Source organism: Ciconia boyciana, chromosome 9 (genome assembly GCF_034638445.1).
Source record: "Ciconia boyciana chromosome 9, ASM3463844v1, whole genome shotgun sequence".
NCBI lineage: Eukaryota > Metazoa > Chordata > Aves > Ciconiiformes > Ciconiidae > Ciconia > Ciconia boyciana.
The window spans coordinates 24,386,109-24,404,775 of NC_132942.1; the positions used below are offsets into that span (position 1 = coordinate 24,386,109).

Sequence of the window (18,667 nt, forward strand, 5' to 3'; positions counted from 1 at the left end):
CCTTTCTGCTGTACACTGGCTTTCCTCTTTGGTATGAAGCAGCTGGCATTTTGGTCTCGGACCATAGTTCAACAGATGGCTGCTTAAAAACAAGAAACACCCAAAACAGGAGACTTTTTCTCCTTTTCAAGGAGCCAAGGACTTTGATGGCGTGTGCTGAGGTTAACTTCCAGAACATGGGCTGCAGGATCACAACACAAAATCTCTTGGAGCCTGTGCTGTAGTTGAGGACAAATGTGTGTGTCTGGTAACTTCAAAGGCAGATAAAGGCTTATGTGACCCAGAGAGGTGGGGAATCTCCATCCGGGGAGATATTTAACACTGCTGGACACATCCCTGCACAATCTGATTTAACTTTGAAAGTGTCTGTTTTGTGCGTGGGGGTTGGACCAGAGACATCCAAAAGTCCCTTCCACCTAAATTTTTCCATGGTTCTGTGCCTGATCCTGCTGATGACCCATGCGGTCTGCTTTGAGGAGTGAAAGGAAGAGAAAAAAGCGTTATAAAACATGTAGAAATGTAGCAATATTCCTGTCTGCTGCAAGCTCTGCCGGGGAGCAGATGCTAGCTGCTTCTTGTCTCCTAGATGAATTTATTTTACTGGAAAGACAACTGCTGTTGCTGTGAAGTTGCCAGATGGACATGTACATAGACTTGAGGCAAGTGGGAATGTCAAGGGGGAAATTTCAGAAGGCAGGGAGCCCATGCTGGCAGCAGCCCCTGCCCTGCCAGGGTACTGAGCAGGGCTTTGGGAGGCATGTGCTGGGGAGTTCCTTGTATTGCTTATCTCTTCAAGAGCAGCTGTTTCAGACTTACCTAGATTATGACCATAATGAGAGAGGGTTTCTTGTGGGCATACATCCCCAGGACAGGTTGCACTTTATATCTGACCTTTGTTTTCATTTCATGCCAGGTGTTTCTAGGCCTTGAAATTTTGCTATGGGCTCAAATGGGCAGTTAAGTCAAGGAGGACAAGATTGGATTAGTTCCCAGGGAGATGGCATGTGTGCAAGAACTGTGCTCTCTTGTAGCTTTTGTGGGAGACAAACAAGCTTTGTGGGTCAAGAATAGCAGGACTAATCATAGAATCATAGAATGGTTTGGGTTGGAAGGACCTTAAAGATCATCTAGTTCCAACTTCCCTGCCATGGGCAGGGACATCTTGCACTAGACCAGGTTGCTCAAAGCCCCATCCAACCTGGCCTTGAACACTTCCAGGGATGGGGCATCCACAGCTTCTCTGGGCAACCTGTTGCAGTGCCTCACCACCCTCATAGTGAAGAATTTCTTCCTTATATCTAATCTAAACCTACCTTCTTTTAGTTGAAAACCGTTGTCCCTTGTCCTGTCACTACATGTCCTTGTAAAAAGTCCCTCTCCAGCTTTCTTGCAGGCACCCTTCAGGTACTGGAAGGCTGCTGTAAGGTCTCCCCGTAGCCTTCTCTTCTCCAGGCTGAACAACCCCAACTTTCTCAGCCTGTCCTCACAGGAGAGGTGCTCCAGCCCTCCAGTCATCTTCATGGCCCTCCTCTGGACTCGCTCCAACAGGTCCGTGTCCTTCTTATGTTGGGGGCCCCAGAGCTGAATGCCATACTCCAGGTGGGGTCTCACGAGAGCGAAGTAGAGGGGCAGAATCACCTTCCTTGACCTGCTGGCCACACTTCTTGTGATGCAGCCCAGGATACGGTTCGCTTTCTGGGCTGCAAGTGCACACTGCTGGGTCATGTTGAGCTTCTCGTCCACCAGCACCCCCATGTCCTTCTCCTCAGGGCTGCTCTCAATCCATTCTCCGCCCAGACTGTATTTATGCTTGGGATTGCCCTGACCCATGTGCAGGACCTTGCACTTGGCCTTGTTGAACTTCATGAGATTTGCATGGGCCTGCCTGTCAAGGCCCCTCTGGATGGCATCCCTTCCCTCCGGTGTGTTGACTGCACCACACAGCTTGGTGTCGTCAGCAAACTTCGGTGAGGGTGCACTCAATCCCACTGTCCATGTTGCTGACAAAGATGTTAAACAGTACCAGTCCCAATACCAACGCCTGAGGAATGCCACTCATCACTGGTCTCCACTTGAAAACCAAGCCTCTTTGAACATCACACTCTTTGAGTGTGACCATCCAGCCAATTCCTTATCCACAGGGTGGTCCATCCATCAAATCCATGTCTCCAATTTAGAGACAAGGATGTTGTGCAGGACAGTGTCAAATGCTTTGCACAAGTCCAGGTAGATGACATCAGTTGCTCTTCCCTTATCCACCAGTGCTGTAACCCTGTCATAGAAGGCCAGCAAATTTGTCAGGCACTATTTGCCCTTAGTGAAGCCATGTTGGCTGTCACCAATCACCTCCTTGTTTTCCATGTGCCTTAGCATAATTTCCAGGAGGATCTGCTCCATGATCTTGCTGGGCACAGAGGTGAGACTGACTGGCCTGTAGTTCCCTGGGTCTTCCTTTTTTCCCTTTTTAAAAATGGGGGTTATGTTTCCCCTTGTCCAGTCAGTGGAAAACTCACCACGCTGCCATGACTTCTCAAATATGATGGATAGTGGCTTAGCAACTTCATCTGCCAGTTCCATCAGGACCCACAGATGCATCTCATCAGGTCCCATGGACTTATGCACCTTCAGGTTCCTTAGATAGTCTCAGACCTGATCTTCTCCTACAGTGAGTGATTCTTCATTCTCCCAGTCCCTGCCTTTGCCTTCTGCGACTTGGGTGGTGTGACTTGAGCACTTGCTGGTGAGGACTGAGGTAAAAAAGTCATTGAGTACCTCAGCCTTCTCCATATCCTGGGTAACCGGATCTCCTGTTTCCTTTCGGAGAGGGTGCACATTTTCCCTAGTCTTCCTTTATCACTGGCATACCTATAGAAGCTTTTCTTGTTGCCCTTGGTGTCCCTGGCCAGGTTTAATTCTATCAAGGCTTTAGCTTTCCTAACCTGATCCCTGACTACTTGGACAATTTCTCTGTATTCCTCCCAGGCTACCTGTCCTTGCTTCCACCACTGTAGGCTTCCTTTTTGTGTTTGAGTTTATCCAGGAGCTCCTTGTTCATCCATGCAGGCCTCCTGGCATTTTTGCCTGACTTCCACTTTGTTGGGATGCATTGTTCCTGAGCTTGGAGGAGGTGATCCTTGAATATTAACTGATTTTCTTGGGCCCCTCTTCCCTCTAGGGCTTTATCCCATGGGAATCTACCAAGCAGATCCCTGAAGAGGCCAAAGTCTGCTCTCTTGAAGTCCAGGGTATTGAGCTTGTTGTGTGCCCTCCTTGGTGCCCTAAGGATCTTGAAGTCCACCATTTCATGGTCACTGCAGCCAAGGCTGCCCTTGAGCTTTGCATTCCCCACCAGCCCCTCCTTGTTGGTGAGAACAAGGTCCTCTCCTCGTTGGGTCCTCTATCAGTTGGAGAAGGAAGTTATCATCAACGCATTCCAGGAACCTCCTGGATTGCTTATGCCCTGCTGTGTTGTCGCTCCAACAGATATTGGGGTGGTTGATGTCCCCCATGAGGACCAGTGCTTGTGAATATGAGGCTGCTTTTATCTGTCTGTGGAGGGCCTCATCTGCTTGGTCTTTCTGATCGGGTGGCCTGTAGCAGACCCCCACTATAATGTCATCTGTCCCTGCCCTCCCTTTGATCCTGACCCATAAGCTCTCGGTCGGCTCCTCATCCATCCCCAGGTGGACCTCCATGCACTCCAGCTGGTCATTGACAGGGAAGGTGACATCCCCTCCTCATCTCCCCTGCCTGTCCTTCCTAAAAAGCCTGTATCCTTCAATTCCAGCACTCCAGTCATAGGAGCCATCCCACCATGTCTCTGTGATGCCAATAAGATCACAGCCCTGCAGGCGTGCGCATGTCTCTACCTCCTCTTGTTTATTACCCATGCTACGTGTGTTTGCATAGAGGCATTTAAGTTGGGCGCCTGATGAAGCTGACTTAACAGGCTGGAGTAGCTGGAATTCCTTTGTGCTGCTCTTCAGGTGCTCTCCTGCTGACCTGTGGTCCTTCTCCAGGCTCTGGGCATCTATTGCTGGCACTGGCATCAAACTGGTAGGAGTGGGATGGATTGCCCCTCCCCTGGCAACTTTAGTTTAAAGCCCTCTTCACCGGCCTGGCAAGCCTATGACTGAAGATGCTCTTCCCCTTCTCTGACAGCTGGACCCCATCAGCCCCCAGTAGACCAGGTTTCTCAAAGCGAGTCCCATGGTCTAAGTAGCCAAACCCCTGGCTGTGGCACCAGTCCTGTAACCATTTGTTGATTTGCCAGATTCGACTGGCCCTTTCAAAACCCCTCCCTTTGGCCAGGAGGATTGATGAAAAAACTACCTGTACTCCAGAGTCCCTTACTGCTGCTCCCAAGGCTCTGTAATCCTTCTTGATACTCCTCATGCCCTAATGATGGGCATTTCTAGAGGGTTATGTGCCTTCAGAGCTCTCTGCAAATGTCAGCCAGTTTGTCTGCTGCCCTGCAAATGCTGCTTGCTAGGAAGGAGAAATCCTGTCCTCCCAAGTGAATGCTCCTCTCTGACTGCTTTTCAGCTCACTGTGCCAGCGAGACTAAAAAAAGGGCAGCCCTTACGTGCAGGGAGTGTGGATTGCACAGAGATACAGCCCAGCAAGCTTGAAAGCGTGGAGGGGCTGGTCTGACCTCTCCAGGGTCCCCTCTCAAGTTCAGGGCAGGGAGGGACCAGTGTGTCCAATGATGCAGAAAAGCTTTCTGAGCTGTGGAGAGGAGCAAAGCTAAGACCAGGGACCGAAGCTGCTATTATAGACTCAAATATCCTGTCTGAGGGGAGGTTTGCTGTCGAATCTGCTGCCTCTGTCTGGGGACGGAGGGCTTGCAAACCAGTGAAGGAGGGAGCTGTGCTCTGTTAGCAGCTGGAGACTTCCAGAGTCAGCCTGCAAAGCTGTCGCTGCTTTTGCTCATGGAGAAGAAGTGTTATTCACAGGCTGGCTTCCTGACCAGTCTCATTGCTGGGCTAATTGCCCAGATCCGCTCCATAAGGAGATTCATCAGTTCCCCATTGCAGCCCAGCTATTCCTTGTGAAGGTTTGATGTAGCTAGCTTGGTTAATCCCAGATGTATCTTTAATGAGATATCATTTGTAAATGGAGTTCTCAGCGCTGGTGAGACCAGCCAGGAAAAAAAATGAGTTTCCAAGCAGGTTTGGAAACCTCTGTCTTCTAGTCATAGGAAAATTAAACTGAAGCCATCTTTCTGTGTTCAGCCTGGCAAGTTATTGTGAACCTGGCTCGGAGAAATGAGGTAAAGATAAACTGTAGATATTTGTTTCTCAGAAGTTCAGCTGATGGATGCCTCTAGAAGGTCATGGTGCTTGGGCATAATTTTACTTGCCCTGTTCTGTTTTTCTTTAGAGATAGAGGATGCTGAGGGCTGAAGGCACCAGCTGGATGCCCAGTGCCCTTCCATTTCCCTCTTCAAGGTTTTTAGGTGGGTGACTGTTGTGGTTTAACCCCAGCTGGTAACTAAGCACCATGCAGCCACTCACTCACTTGCTCCCGTTGGGATGGGGGAGAGAATCCGAAGAGTAAAAGTGAGAAAACTCATGGGTTGAGATAAAGACAATTTAATAGGTAAAGCAAAAGCTGTGCACTCAGGTAAAGCAAAGCAAGGAATTCATTCACTACGTCCCATCGGCAGGCAGGTGTTCAGCCATCTCCAGGAAAGCAGGGCTCCATCATGCATAACGGTTACTTGGGAAGACAAACGCCATCACTCTGAACATCCTCCCCTTTCCTGCTTCTTCCCCCAGCTTTGTGTGCTGAGCATGACATCATATGGTGTGGAATATCCCTCTGGCCAGTTGGGGTCAGCTGTCCCGGCTGTGTCCCCTCCCAGCTTCTTGTGCACCTGGCGGAGCATGGGACGCTGAAAAGTCCTTGATTTAGTATAAGCACTACTTAGCAACAACTAAAACATCTCTGTATTATCAACACTGTTTTCAGCACAAATCCAAAACATAGCCCCATACTAGCTACTATAAAGAAAACTCTATCCCAGACAAAACCAGCACAGTGACCAAGGCAGGAGGCAGGCGGCAGGCAGCTGTAGCCTGACTGCAGATGTGCTGGGCATCAAATGTGGAGTATGACACCTTGCATCTTCTATAGGACAAGACTCTGCTTGTAGGCAGTTGCTGGAGGACAGCTGATGTATGATAAACTTATACCTTAATTTTTCCTGTGCAGTATCATCTGCATCACAGTTCTATCCACAAAGCTGAGATGCTTTTTTTTCTCTGCCTTTCAGGACTGCTGCAGGTGCGTGTTTGAAAGATATGTTGATCTAGCCAGCATGCTGTAAGGATATGGTTAAGACAAGGTTTGTCAGTAATACTTTTTGTTTCCATCAAGTTAGACTGGTAAAAGATACCATTTTCTACTAAGCAAGCTTATTCTATATTGCTAAAAACACTGGGCTGCTCAGACATTAGAAAGAAGGGCTAATTACACAGAGAGGCTAGGTAAGCCTCTCCACAGTATTCACAGCACTGTGTTGAATGTAAGTTGCTTGCTAGCCCTTGTGACTTTGCCTTTTCCCAAATAAGTATTGCTGGACTTGCCTCGCAGGTAGGAAAGTTGAGTCCCTGTGAGATCAAACACCTTGCCTGGTCCCTGGCAGAGCTGTAATTAGGTGAGTGCAAATTTGTGACCGATGTCATCCTTGGTCCATCTTATGTGCTGCCTCTGGCTTGGAAGGAATTTTTTCTATCTGTAGGGAAAGAGGAAAAGGTTTTGGGTTGGTTAAGGAAATGGGGGAGGTTTCTCCTCTGTGGCCTGGTTGCCCTGGGAGTCCCTGCGATGCTTTGTAAGGGAAATTTGCAGGGCTGTCTCTGTGGTGGAGCCCAAGGGGGGTGGTCTGGGGACAGGAATGAAGCAAACACCTTGAAAGGAAGGGTGGTGGATGTATGTACCTTCTCTTACACAGTTGGTTTATAGGACATCACCTGGGTCTGCCAAGGCTTCCTAGAATTCTTGAATACCTGAACTACAGGCTGTGAGAAGGAGTGTAAGATTCCTGCAGGCCCTGCTAGGATCAAAGCTTGTGTACTGGACTTTGGTCCTGGGTTTGCTGGTGCCTGGAGGCAGAGGCATGCTGGAAAGGCTTTGGACATCGTGGCTGTTTCAGCCAGCACACCACTCCTCACTATTTGCAGGGACAGGAGGGCTCCCAGACATGCACAGTCCCCATGTGTTTTCTTTCCTGATTGCAGATTAATTTCTTCCTGACAAAAGAAGCTCTTATTTACCAAGATTTCATCTGCTCCTGCTGTTTATTGCCCACCTGAAATCCTCCTCGTCTTCTGCTGGCCTTGTCCTTCCAAGAACAGCCAGTTGTGCTCCTGCCACAGTGGGGAGAGGGATGGAGTCAGGATGGAGTCAGTGGTTGGCAGCTGACAGTTTCTTTTTATGTTTCCATCTGTTCCCTCTCTCCCCTTTTAATGAGATCAGGTGCCAGAGTGCACTGGGGAGACTTTTCAATGTGAGAGGAAGTCACAAATGGGGTACTCGGGTCCTTGCTTTCATCTTTGGCAGAGAGAGGCTGCTCAAATCAAAGCTGCACCCTCTTGAGCTGCTCCTGTAACAGACCCAGTAATGGGAGACCAAAACTCTGCAGTGAGGCTGACAGCCCTGCATTGGGTGGGTCTGTCCTGCAGCTCTGAGCCTTGCAACTCACAGATGCTTGTGCTGATGGTCGCAGAGATGCAAACCTGTCTGTTCCTGGACCCACTGGGGTGCCTATCTTTTAATTTGTTATCCTCATTTTTGTTTTTTTAATGTGGCTACTGTCTTGTCTTCTAAAATCCGAACTGTTTTGAATGATATCAGTGGCTTGACAGGTTCATTCTTTCAGGTCTTTGGTGCTCCCTACACAGACCTATCATCTTTTCTGATCAACCACTCTACTTTCATGAGTGGCTCCATGCCTGCTTTGTGTTTTGAAGGGTTTTCCCCTCTGCTTTTCAGGCCATATGTTTATTGCAAAGCTGGTCTTTCATGGGCAGGAAGGTTTCTCTCAAGGAGAATTTGCAGGAGATGTTTGGAGCTGTTTCTGTTGTTGGCTCTTTGCTTTCATGGTGGTTCTTGGGACGTGTGAAGGATGGGAAGAGGTTCAAAGGAAGAACCTGAGGAGCTCATTTAACAGTTCAGCTTGGACAATCTCTATGTGGAAAATGAAAATCTGCCCCTCTGCTCCCACTGCCAAAATGTGATGTGCTTGGAGTCAGCATGGAGACCTCAATCACATAAAAGCTGTAGAGTCTGACAATACCTCCATGGCAGAGAGTAGAGGCTCTTTTTAGGGATGCACTATGTGCCTTGTATAAGAATCAGAAAGCCCTGGCTCAGATTCTAGCCTAGGATGGCCTCTCCATGGCTGTTCTTTAACAAAAACTCCCAGTCTTTTTGGCAAAAGACTTTTGGATACAAAAGCAGTCAAATATTTGACTGAGCAAAAGGTAATCCAGCAGTCCCTTCTTAAGCAAACCAGCAATTGCTTCGGGATTTTGCTTGACTTCAAACTCAGCAATTGTGACTGTTGCGTGGTTGTATTGGGCCTGTGAAGGCAACTGCCCAGAGCAGGTAAAGCCACATTCAGCTTTGCTTTTTTTTCTTGGTGCCTGCTTCAGTTTGTAATTTCGTTGCACAGCAGAGCTGCTGCCTGCAGACTGCCCCAGCGCCTCTTAGTGCAGCCCTGTGTGCTGCAGGGAGCTCCACCAGCTGGCCTGGCAGCAGCAAGGAGACCAGTTTGTGCCTTCAGTGCTTCACAAGTGATAAATAAAACAAGCTACTCTTTTCACAGCACTGCTTCTGAACACCCTATGGTGCTTTGTAGCTGCTGTGATTATGCCAGGTGCTCTTGTGGGCTCAGGTTGAAACGCATGTCATGGGCTGGGTTTGTCCCTTCTCTGTGTCCCACTTACAACTGTTGTGTGTTCTAATGTTTCTCTCCCTTGCTTCAAATCACAGAAGCAGATATTGGTATTTGAAAGTGCCCTGCAAGAGAGATACTGGACCTGCTGGGGTTGTGGATGACTGACTTGCCGCGAAGCCAGGAGCCAAGGAGACCAGGCCTAATGCAAATGGAGCTGCCAAGTGATGCCAGAAGCTGCAAATCCCAACCAAGCTGTTGTGGACCAGGTTAAGCACATGAGGGTTTTTTTTCTTGGCCTGGAGAAGTTGGAGGGAAGGACTGCTTGTAGCATTTAGTGTGGTCCTTGGAGCTGACCATGGGAGGATCTTGCTGGGCTATGGGTGCTCAGGTATTGCTGTGACTTTAAATGTGTGTGATGCCAAGTAGTAGAGAGGTGCTATGTGCTTAGGCTCTGAAGGAAGTTCTGTATCTTGGGTGGAGGAGAGGAGGGCCTGTTACTCCCCATTCTGTGGTGCCCCATGGCACACGGTGGGATGGAGAATGCCCTGGCAGGACCCTGCCAGCTGAGGAGAAAAGCTGGGTGTGAGGGAGGAGACACTGACCCCTGCTCTGCCTCTGTGACCGTGAAAGACTACAAAGCCCTGGTCCTACAGTGTGGTGGTATTGCAGCATGCTTCTGTCCTCAGTATCACAGGGACTTCAGATGGTCTTTAGCTGCCAGAGAAAACACACCACCAAGACAGTTAAGGTAGTGTCAGCCCCAGGAATAACTGTCGAACCATCCTATAACTGTGGAGGTGATCAGTGCCCTTGACGTCTGTCCACTTTCTTGTTTAGGCTGAGATGCTGTGCCATACCTTGCTGAGTCAGGTCTGAACCTCCATCCAAAATCTACCCGTCTTCCTGTGGCATTGTCTCCTGGGAATCACAGCCTCAGTTACTGCCTTGCTAACCTCCATGTCAGAGATTCCCCTTGAACTGTGATTAACTTCTTGAGGCTTGTAAATTTTCTTCTGCATTTACACAAAGAGAGGATTAAATGGTTTCGTAGTATTTAAGGAAAAATAAAACCTAGGAGGCATTCCACTTGTTGGGGCCAAGGACTTTGCTTTGTTTTAAAAAGCAGCGGGGAAAAAACAATTTACTCTTTTCAGATTTCATGGCTGCACAGCTAATGTCAGGGTCTCCAAAATGTAGGCATTTGAAATATTGTCTTGATTTAGAAAAGGAGTGGAAAAGCAGTTCAGGGTTTGCAAGTGAGATGTAAAATAAGCAAAAAGTGAGGAAACAAAATTGATTCCCAGCATGGGAATAAAAAGGGAGAAAGCAAACCCAGGGCTGTGTGTTGAGGTCTGTGCTACCAAAAAAAAAAAAAAATCCATGTTCTCCCCTGCAATTTGGGATTGCATTACTCAGAGGAAGGCAGGGAAACATGGCTGAAAGGAGCCAACTTTATTTTCCTTCTTTCTCAGAAGAAAACAAATATGAACCCTGCTTGGACTAAAGAGGATCATGTGCCACCTGTTTGGGACTTCATGAGGTTGCAGTTAGGTAAGTGATCTCACTGCAGTTATTCAGTAGGAAATATTTTGATGGTATCTAAAATGATTGAGTGTTGCAGTCAGTCCTTTCTTTAACTGAGCACTGGAGTTCTTCCTTCATGGGTTAAAATGGGGGTAGTGAATGCTCCCATCTGCATCCCTTACAGTGTAAGCTGTTTGTGCCAGCATTTCCCTCCTCTCCCTGGATACTCATTGCAGCCCTTGTCTTTGCTATGGCTGTGTGTCCTCTGCAGGACACCATACGTGTCCAGTTTTTCTGTGGGTTTGATCTGGTGAGTGCAGCAATGATGACGGGAAAGATGTGTTTCTGATGTACCTGTTCCAATGCCCCCCCCCAAGGGGCTCTGGTTTTGGTGTTCAGAAGCTAGGCAGTGTGCCTGTGCTGTCAGGTCTTGTCTCAGAGCCTGCAGCAGGGCTTTTGGGGAATGCTGGCTGATAGTGCTCTGTGTCCTTCTAGCACTACAGCAAAGGAGAGGTTAATAATGCAACATGCCTGCCTGTTGCCCTTGGCTGTGTGCTCATTTGTTTCTGCAGGAGGATAAGAGCTATGTAAACAGCATTTCCCAAGGGATGGAAGGATTTTCAGCCCTGTAGAGCAGCTCTCTGCATGGACTAACAGTTACCTGTGCCTCTAAAGAGACCAGGGCCAACAGCCTGGTTTGGTCAGGCCCTGCTAGGATGGAGAAGGGTGGCTTGTCTGAAGTGCTGAGGTACCTGGCTTGCTTCTGTGCTGGGCTGTGTGCATGTGTGATCCCCTCTCCGCTTCCTTGGGACTAGCTGCAGTCTGTGCTGCTTCAGATGTGTGCTGCTTTGAGTCAGAAATGCAGGCGGCCAAGTGTGAATTGGGAATGATGGCTCCAAGCTGAACTTAATGGTGACAGTTGGATATTGTGAAGGAAAACACAGGTGAGCTCATGGGGCAGAGAAGGTGTTGGCAAGGGAAGAGGGGCTTGTTGGTCCCTGTGGGAGCAGGGATGGGTATGTACAACCCCAGGAATGGAGAGGGGGCAGTGATGTAAACCCTGTACCTCCTCTGAGTCCATGGTCCTGAGCATCCATGGTGGTGTGAATTTCAGCTTCTGGGCTCTCTTTTTGAAAGTGTGGGTCTCCCCTGGGAGAGATGGCTGATGCTTCATTTTATGGCTAGCTTGCAAGCCTTCTTTGAACTGATAAGCCCTGTCCTGAGGAAGAAGCCTGGAAGAGTCTTGGTCTTCCCTCCACTTCCCTGTCTCAGCTACACCTGTGTATCTAGGCAGCAAGCTCTGTGAGGGATGGTTTGTCTTATGACTTTTCCAGCTTCAAGTACATTGAAGCCCAGGACTGGGTCAGAAAGCAGTGGCTGCAGTCTTCTACATCCTGCAGGGCGTCCTGAACCGTGTGTGTAGGCTTGCAAAGTATGTACACCCATATTGATTTTAATTTCAGCTCCGTTGCTGTTCAAAAATGACACCTTGGCAGGGCTGCCTGGTGTCTGTAGCCATGAAGAGCCATGGTTATGGTGAAGAAGCTACAGGACAAGCTGGCTATGGCCTCCCCCTGCTCAGCTGCCAGCAGTCTGGCTGATAGTGTACACCTGCAGTGACATCTCCCCAGTGTACTTTATGGGAGTGCGATGTATTCCTATCCCTCAAAGTCCCTGTTAGCTAGAAGAAGTAATAATCTGCAGCGTTCACCTTCTCTACCATCAGAAATTAAGCAGCTTTGGCAGAACCTGTTTTGCAAAACGCTGGAGCCCACTCTCATCATTTAACCCCAGTCAGCAACTAAGCACCACCCAGCTGCTCACTTACCCTCCCCCTCCTGGTGGGATGGGGGAGAGAATCTGAAGAGCACAAGTAAGAAAACTCATGGGCTGAGATAAGAACAGTTTAATAATTGAAATAAAATAAAATAATGGTTTGCAATGAAAAGTAAAATAATGAGAGAGAGGAACGAAACCCAGGGAAGACCAAAAAAAACCCAAGTGATACAACCGCTCACCACCCGCCGACCGACATCCAGCCAGTCCCCGAGCAGCAATCACTTACCCCCAGCCCACTCCCCCCAGTTTATATACTGAGCATGACATATGGTATGGAGTAGTCCTTTGGCCAGTTGGGATCAACTGTCTTGGCTGTGCCCCCTCCCAGCTTCTTGTGCACCTGGCAGAGCATGGGAAGCTGAAAAGTCCTTGACTAGTATAAGCACTACTTAGCAACAACTGAAACATCAGTGTGCTATCAACATTATTCTCATACTAAATCTAAAACACAGCACTATATTAGCTACTAGGAAGAAAATTAACTCTATCCCAGCCAAAATGAGGACACCCCCAAGGGCTTTGTGTGCAAAAGCTGGGAGAATCTAATAAAGCTGATTTTTGCAGAGAGCACTGGTCCCCTTCTGCTTCATCACCAGGGTCTCTGTGGCTCCCCTTTCACGGGGCTGCATCAGCTGTTCCCTGCTGCCTGCCAGGATTTTGGGTGTTTAAGGCCCTGCAAAGGGAGTTTACCTCTCTCCAGCCTGGGAGCAGTTTTTCAAGGGTTACCCAGGCTCTCCCTCTAGCGACGGGCACTGCAGGAAGGCTGAAGAGCCTGTCTGAGCCAGGGATAGAGCTGGGGCCCTCTGAGTGCTGTGCTTCTCTAGCCTAGGTGGCTGAAATTAGCTCCTGCAGACTGTCTTGGTGTGCTCTTACCAAGCAGTGACCTCTTCAGTGCTGTAATTTGGAATTTCCACAGTGATAAACCACATTGCTGTGTGTGCTGGTGTAGTTGCTCTCCAGTTGATGGGCTTGGGTATGTCCAGGCCAGCGTCTGGCAGTAGCAGATGGAGATTTGCCTGGAGTTGAAATAAGGGAGTTATGTATGGGAGTTGGGGTGTGGGACGAGGAGCCAAGGAGAAAAAGGCTTTGGAGTCAAGGCATGTTCATAAAAAAAAATTGGGCGTATGTTTCTCCCTGTCCAGCGTGCTTGAGCTCCTCTGTCCCAGGCTTCTCTTGTACTGTGAACTCTGCTTTACTTTGGATTGAACCTGTCGAGGCAAAAAACCTGCCTAAACTTTGTGCAACATCTAGAAGATCTTGATGGGTCTTAATCTATGTGAGAAAATACATTGAAATAGCTAGGCTATGGTATCCATACCACAATGTCCACCTGGTAAAATGGGGGTGAATAAGCTGACCTTTGTCTGCTGATCTGAAGCTGATGGAAAGAAAGCAGTGGCTGGGAAGAACTGCAGGTCACATCTTCCCTTGCTCGCCTGACCTCGGAGCCCTGCGTTTCCCTCTGTCAGTTAATGACTGGCTCATCTCTGTAGCAGCATAGGGAACATAAGGAAAAAATGAACCTGCCCATAGCATGTAACTCCAAGGTCAAAGTATGGTGGGAGGAGGATGAGCCCAAGTTGTGCTCGTGCTGAAGGCACCAGAAGGTGATGTACTGCATACCGGGGTGACTCTTTATTGCATGAATTTGTATTTTATTGCTCAGTCCTTGGAAGAGACTGTACAATGAGAATCAGACATTCTGCGATGTACCTTTCTCCTGTGGCACAGGGTGAGCCTTGCCCGAAGGCTTGCTGTTACCCAGGAACACAATGCACATGCTCCCAGGTGAAGTGCATTAATGACGGTGGGTCTTCTCAGGTCTAGTTATTTAGGCAGGAGCCTTTTTGTTTGTGAGGAAGTGTGGGGAAGATGAATTGATGTCATATTCTTTTAGATAATTATTTTACACTTTGCAGTCCCATGGCATTTGCCCAAGGCTCAGAGTTTGAGGTGTCCTGGACTGATTCTTAATGAAATACCGGTGATGCTCACTGTGAAGCACGAATTAATCTCCAGATACCTGATTTGGAAGTGCTCTTGTTTGACATCTTATGCAGCTTCAGTTTTCCACTGTGGTGGAAACAACCAGTTCAGTTTTCCTAGTTGCAGAAGCATCTCTGGCCTTGAAATGAACATGAGGGATCTGAGCAAAGCTCAGAAAGCGCTGATGTCCCTTTGGCCCTGTGTCAGACCCTGCACAAGAGCACTGGGCAGAGGCACTCAGGTTTGAGTGGACCACAGGTGGATGGAGCTCAGAGTCCATCTGGAGCTCCTCAGTGAGGGAGAAGCCTGGGTTCAGTAAAGAGTTTAGAGCTGTGTCTGTTAGGCTGTGGTTATTGGGGTTTATTTATTACAGCAGAGAAATGACATTTCTTTCTGACATTTTATTACACTGAGAAATTACAAGGTTGGCTGTGCTGGTTTGTGCATTGGTGTCAGCCTGTACTGAGAGCCCTGCTATGGGCAGGCTGGAAGGTGTGAGATGCCAGCAAAGCTGGTGAGCTGGTGCAAGTTATCACAACGTGTGTAGGCGAGAAGAGCATATAGTCCCTTTTGAGGGCAGTGCTGGCACCTCACCTTGATTTTTAGGACATTTTGACATACTGGGTGTTTCCAGGTGGTGTGTGGCTCTTTTTATGATCAGTCCTGCATGCTAGCTTGCTTTATCTTAGACCTGGCACAGGTGATAGACCTGGGAGAAACACTTTGGATTCTGCCTTGAATTTCCCTAATCACTGCTCTATTTCAGGGTAACACACATGGGGATGTGGCTGTGATGAAGCTGGGAGGGTGCGTTGGAGGCCATTTCACTCCATGCTTGCTGTGGCCGTTGTATGCTTTCCCTGAGCTGCTGTTATTGCTTTGAGATGAGGCACTGCTAGCCAGTCGTCTCTGGTGTCCATGCCCCGACAAATGAGGGAAGTGCAGCTGGTTTCTGTTATCCTGGGGCAGGGGTAGGTGGGTAGGAGCTCCCTGCCGAAGCTGTGTGAGCTTTGGAAGCAGTTTGGCGGGCCTGGGCTCTTGTGATGCTTTCTGGGTCTCCCCTCCGCTGAGCCGGCGGGCGCTGCGCTGGAGCATGGGGGCCGCCGGCGGCCGCCGCTGCTCTGCGGGGGCTGGCGGGGCGCTGAGCAGCCCCGTCCCCTCTGCCTCCGTGCCCGCCGTGGCGTCCCGAAGCCGCGCCTCCCTCTTGGTGTCCCGGCTGTTGCCATGGTGGTGTTGGGGCCGGCCGGGAGGCCCTGTTGCTTCGGGAACGAGGGCAACAGCCCGGCTGGCAGCGGGGACCTGGCGTGTGAGTGTGCCCTCGCGTCCCCCGAGGAGTGGGAAAGGGGAGGAGTGCTGGTGACCACCCCCACGCTGGGGTGACGGTGGCTGTGTCCCCTTCCCGGCTGAAGTACGGAGGCCGGCTTTCGGTGCCGGTGCGCCCAGGCTGCTCAGCCTCAGGAGGCGGAGCTTGGGAGCGGGGCTGAGCAGAGACCCGGGGCTGCGGGGGAGCTCGGAGGGGGGTGACACCCGCTGCCCCACACAGCGGTGTTGGGGGCATCCTTTGTGCGAGGGAGGGAGGGAGGCAGGGGTGCGTGTGCGGCAGGACAACCTCGGTCCTGCCAAACATCTTGTGGCAGTAGGTTGTGGTCGCCCGCCTGCGGGACCCATTTCCTCGTAAGGAAGCTTTTTTAGGGAGGAGTTTAGGGATGAGGTTGCCTGTGGAGCAAAGTGGGGGCTCTCGTGCTGGCTGAGAGGCACCTGGAGGCTGCAGCACTTTCCATGTTGGGTATTGGGAGTTGGAGCCCCTTCTCCCTGCCCCCCGGAGCTGGACAGGGAGCAAGCTTTGCTCCCTGAAAGAGAAACTTCCTAAATTTCTTCCTTTCTTCCCATGGGATGCAGATGTGACTGCATCCAGGCTGGGGATTAAACGTGGAGGGGATGGAGGCTGCCTGCCTTGCTGCTGCTGGTCTTGTCGTCCTCGTCTTGCACATGGGCTTTTGGATGTTTTGGCCTTAAATCTTTGTGTTGCCCAGTCTGTAAATGAGGGATGAGATTATTTATTCTTGCTCTGTCTATAAAATGCTGTGAAGGTTTATGATGAAAAATGCAACAGATGGCCTAGCTAGAAATGACTGCAAAGCTAACTCACCCTAACTATTCTTTCCTTGCATTTTAAAGCCATAGGTGATTTTCTGAGAAGAAGCAATTCCTGTATATATCTAGGGAAAATACAAAGGCTAGACTACTCCAGGCTTGTGCAGATTGCTCCTAACAGGTTGTCAAGCCTTGCACCTTGGCTGAAGGGTGGGAAATAACTTGGTGAAGCCACAGCCTGCTCTATAACACCTCAGGGTTACAGCCAGTGCTGTAGTATTACAGTAGTAATCCAGTAAATATGGAATATTTACTATTCTGGCAGCCAGTAGTGTGTGTGTGTGTGCTGGATAATTGGATACGAGGCTGGAGCCAGCCAAGGTGAGGTTGGGGGTGGTATTCCTGCCCCTGCTTTTGGTCGTTTACCTGTCTCTAGTTTGGCATCTTTTAAATTCAACTAATGTTTATGTTCTTACAGAGACTGAAACTCCTTTGTGAGAACTGGGCATGAATAGACATAACTGTTTCACTGAGAAGGTTTTGAAGATTGAGATTAAAACAGCTTGGCTTGGATTGAGATTCACAGGAGCATTTCAGACAACTTGGCTGATGCCTGACCTCTCAGGGTCCTGGCTGGTGAAGGCAGCTGGTCAGGATGTGAACACCGTGCAGCCTGTGCTGTGCACTGTGAATTGATGCTGCAGAAGCTAAGAGATGGTTCAGAAAGGGAGAGAGGATGATTTTTAGGGATGCTGGCAGTGCCCCTTGTTCCAGCATGGGTGTGCATTTAAATGGTAGATTAACAAATCATTGCATGTCAGCAGAGCAGAGGTTCATATGCTTTAAGCCCCCAGGGACTACGGAATTTTTCATTTCATTTTAGCTCTCCTTTGCAGGAAGTGGCTTGATGGGTCTGTAAGGGCTTGATGGGTAGTGTAAGTGGCATGTCCAAGCATTTTCTGTGGAGTAAGATATCACATGTGGAAACAATCTGATATCCATAGGAGTCTTCCTATGATTTCCATGAACTTTGGGTGAGGTCTTGACAGTAGCTGCTAAAGAGTGGTACTGCTTCTCTAACCTGCTACTCTGGATTCACCATTACAGAGTCAGCTCTGACCCCATGTATGGCTGCTTTCTCCTGACCGGGGTTCCATTAATAGTCCTTTGGTTTCTGCTTTTCCACTCCAAAGTTGCTAGCTGCATGGAAGCTCTGATGCATTGCGAACCAAAATGAAATGTGGTTCAGGTGCCAGAAAAAGAGTAAATAAAAGGGGAGAGTTGATGCAAGTTGCAAAGCTAGGATAGCAGAGATCAGATCCTGGGTGAGGCAGTTGGGAAAGGGAAAATAGTACTGTAAATACTTAAGGCAGGAGCCACGGTTGTAAATTATAGCATGTAGAGATGTGGAATCTCCAACAGACCCTTGGAAGAGAGCTTGGTCCACCTCACTGTCAGCTGAGAGTTGAAGTTTATTAAAAGAAATAACAGGAAGGTATAACACTAGGCTCCTATTAATTATCTCAGCTATGGTAGAGCTTTTGTAATAAATTGCAGGATGACAGCACTGAAGTGATAAAATACAGAGGGACTGGAATATAAAGGTGACAGGTGAGGCTTCCTGGGTAGCAAGACTTGATTTAGAAGGCACTTGGCCACTTAGCAGTGGGCTGGAGGGACAAGAGATTAGTCCTGGAAATTCTGCTTCTCCTTTCCTGGCTTCCTTGAGATGCTGTTTATATGGTAATTATAGCTAAGCAGGTGATTTCTAGGCCAGAAATGTGATCTTGCTACTTAAGCCTGAACAGGACGAGATGATTTAGCTGAACAAAATTGTTCAATAGCATCCTGATTCTCACTTTTAACAGATCTCCTGTCTTACTCTTCCAGCAAAGTGTAATAGAAAGGCAAATTAACCAATGACTCCAAGGAGAGATGGTTTATCTTTGCGAAAGGAAGAAGAAAGAGGATTTATTGTGTATACTGAAGCAAGATTCAGCCACTAGTCTGTGCTCCTACAAGAAAAGCTGGGTATAGTGTATTGTAGTGCAGAGGGTGCCAATATATCTCCAGCCTTTAAGTTTGGAGGGTGATCGGTTGGTATCAGACCAGCTCAGAAGTTGGTGCTGCTGCTTCAGCACAAGTGACATGGGGTCCCTTGAAATAAGAGCACTGGCACGTGGCATAGTGACAGCCACAGGATCTGTATAGACATGAATCTATGCCTTTATATGAAACTTCCCTTTTTTTCTTAATGTCCATTAAGAAATTTGCTGTTTTTTCTTAATTTCCTGTCTTTTTCAGCACAGTATCATCAGAGAG

At 48.8% G+C, this 18,667-nt stretch overlaps 1 protein-coding gene across 1 annotated transcript in view; it reads left to right on the top strand.

Moving 5' to 3' along the window:
- The first annotated feature begins 9,052 nt into the window (after positions 1–9,052).
- Positions 9,053–18,667, top strand: part of HYDIN (HYDIN axonemal central pair apparatus protein) — a 162,708-nt gene continuing 153,093 nt past the window's right edge. The window contains exons 1-2 of the mRNA XM_072872234.1: positions 9,053–9,168; positions 10,375–10,453. The gene's annotated coding sequence lies outside the window, so the exon portion shown is untranslated. The remainder of the gene's footprint in view (positions 9,169–10,374; positions 10,454–18,667) is intronic.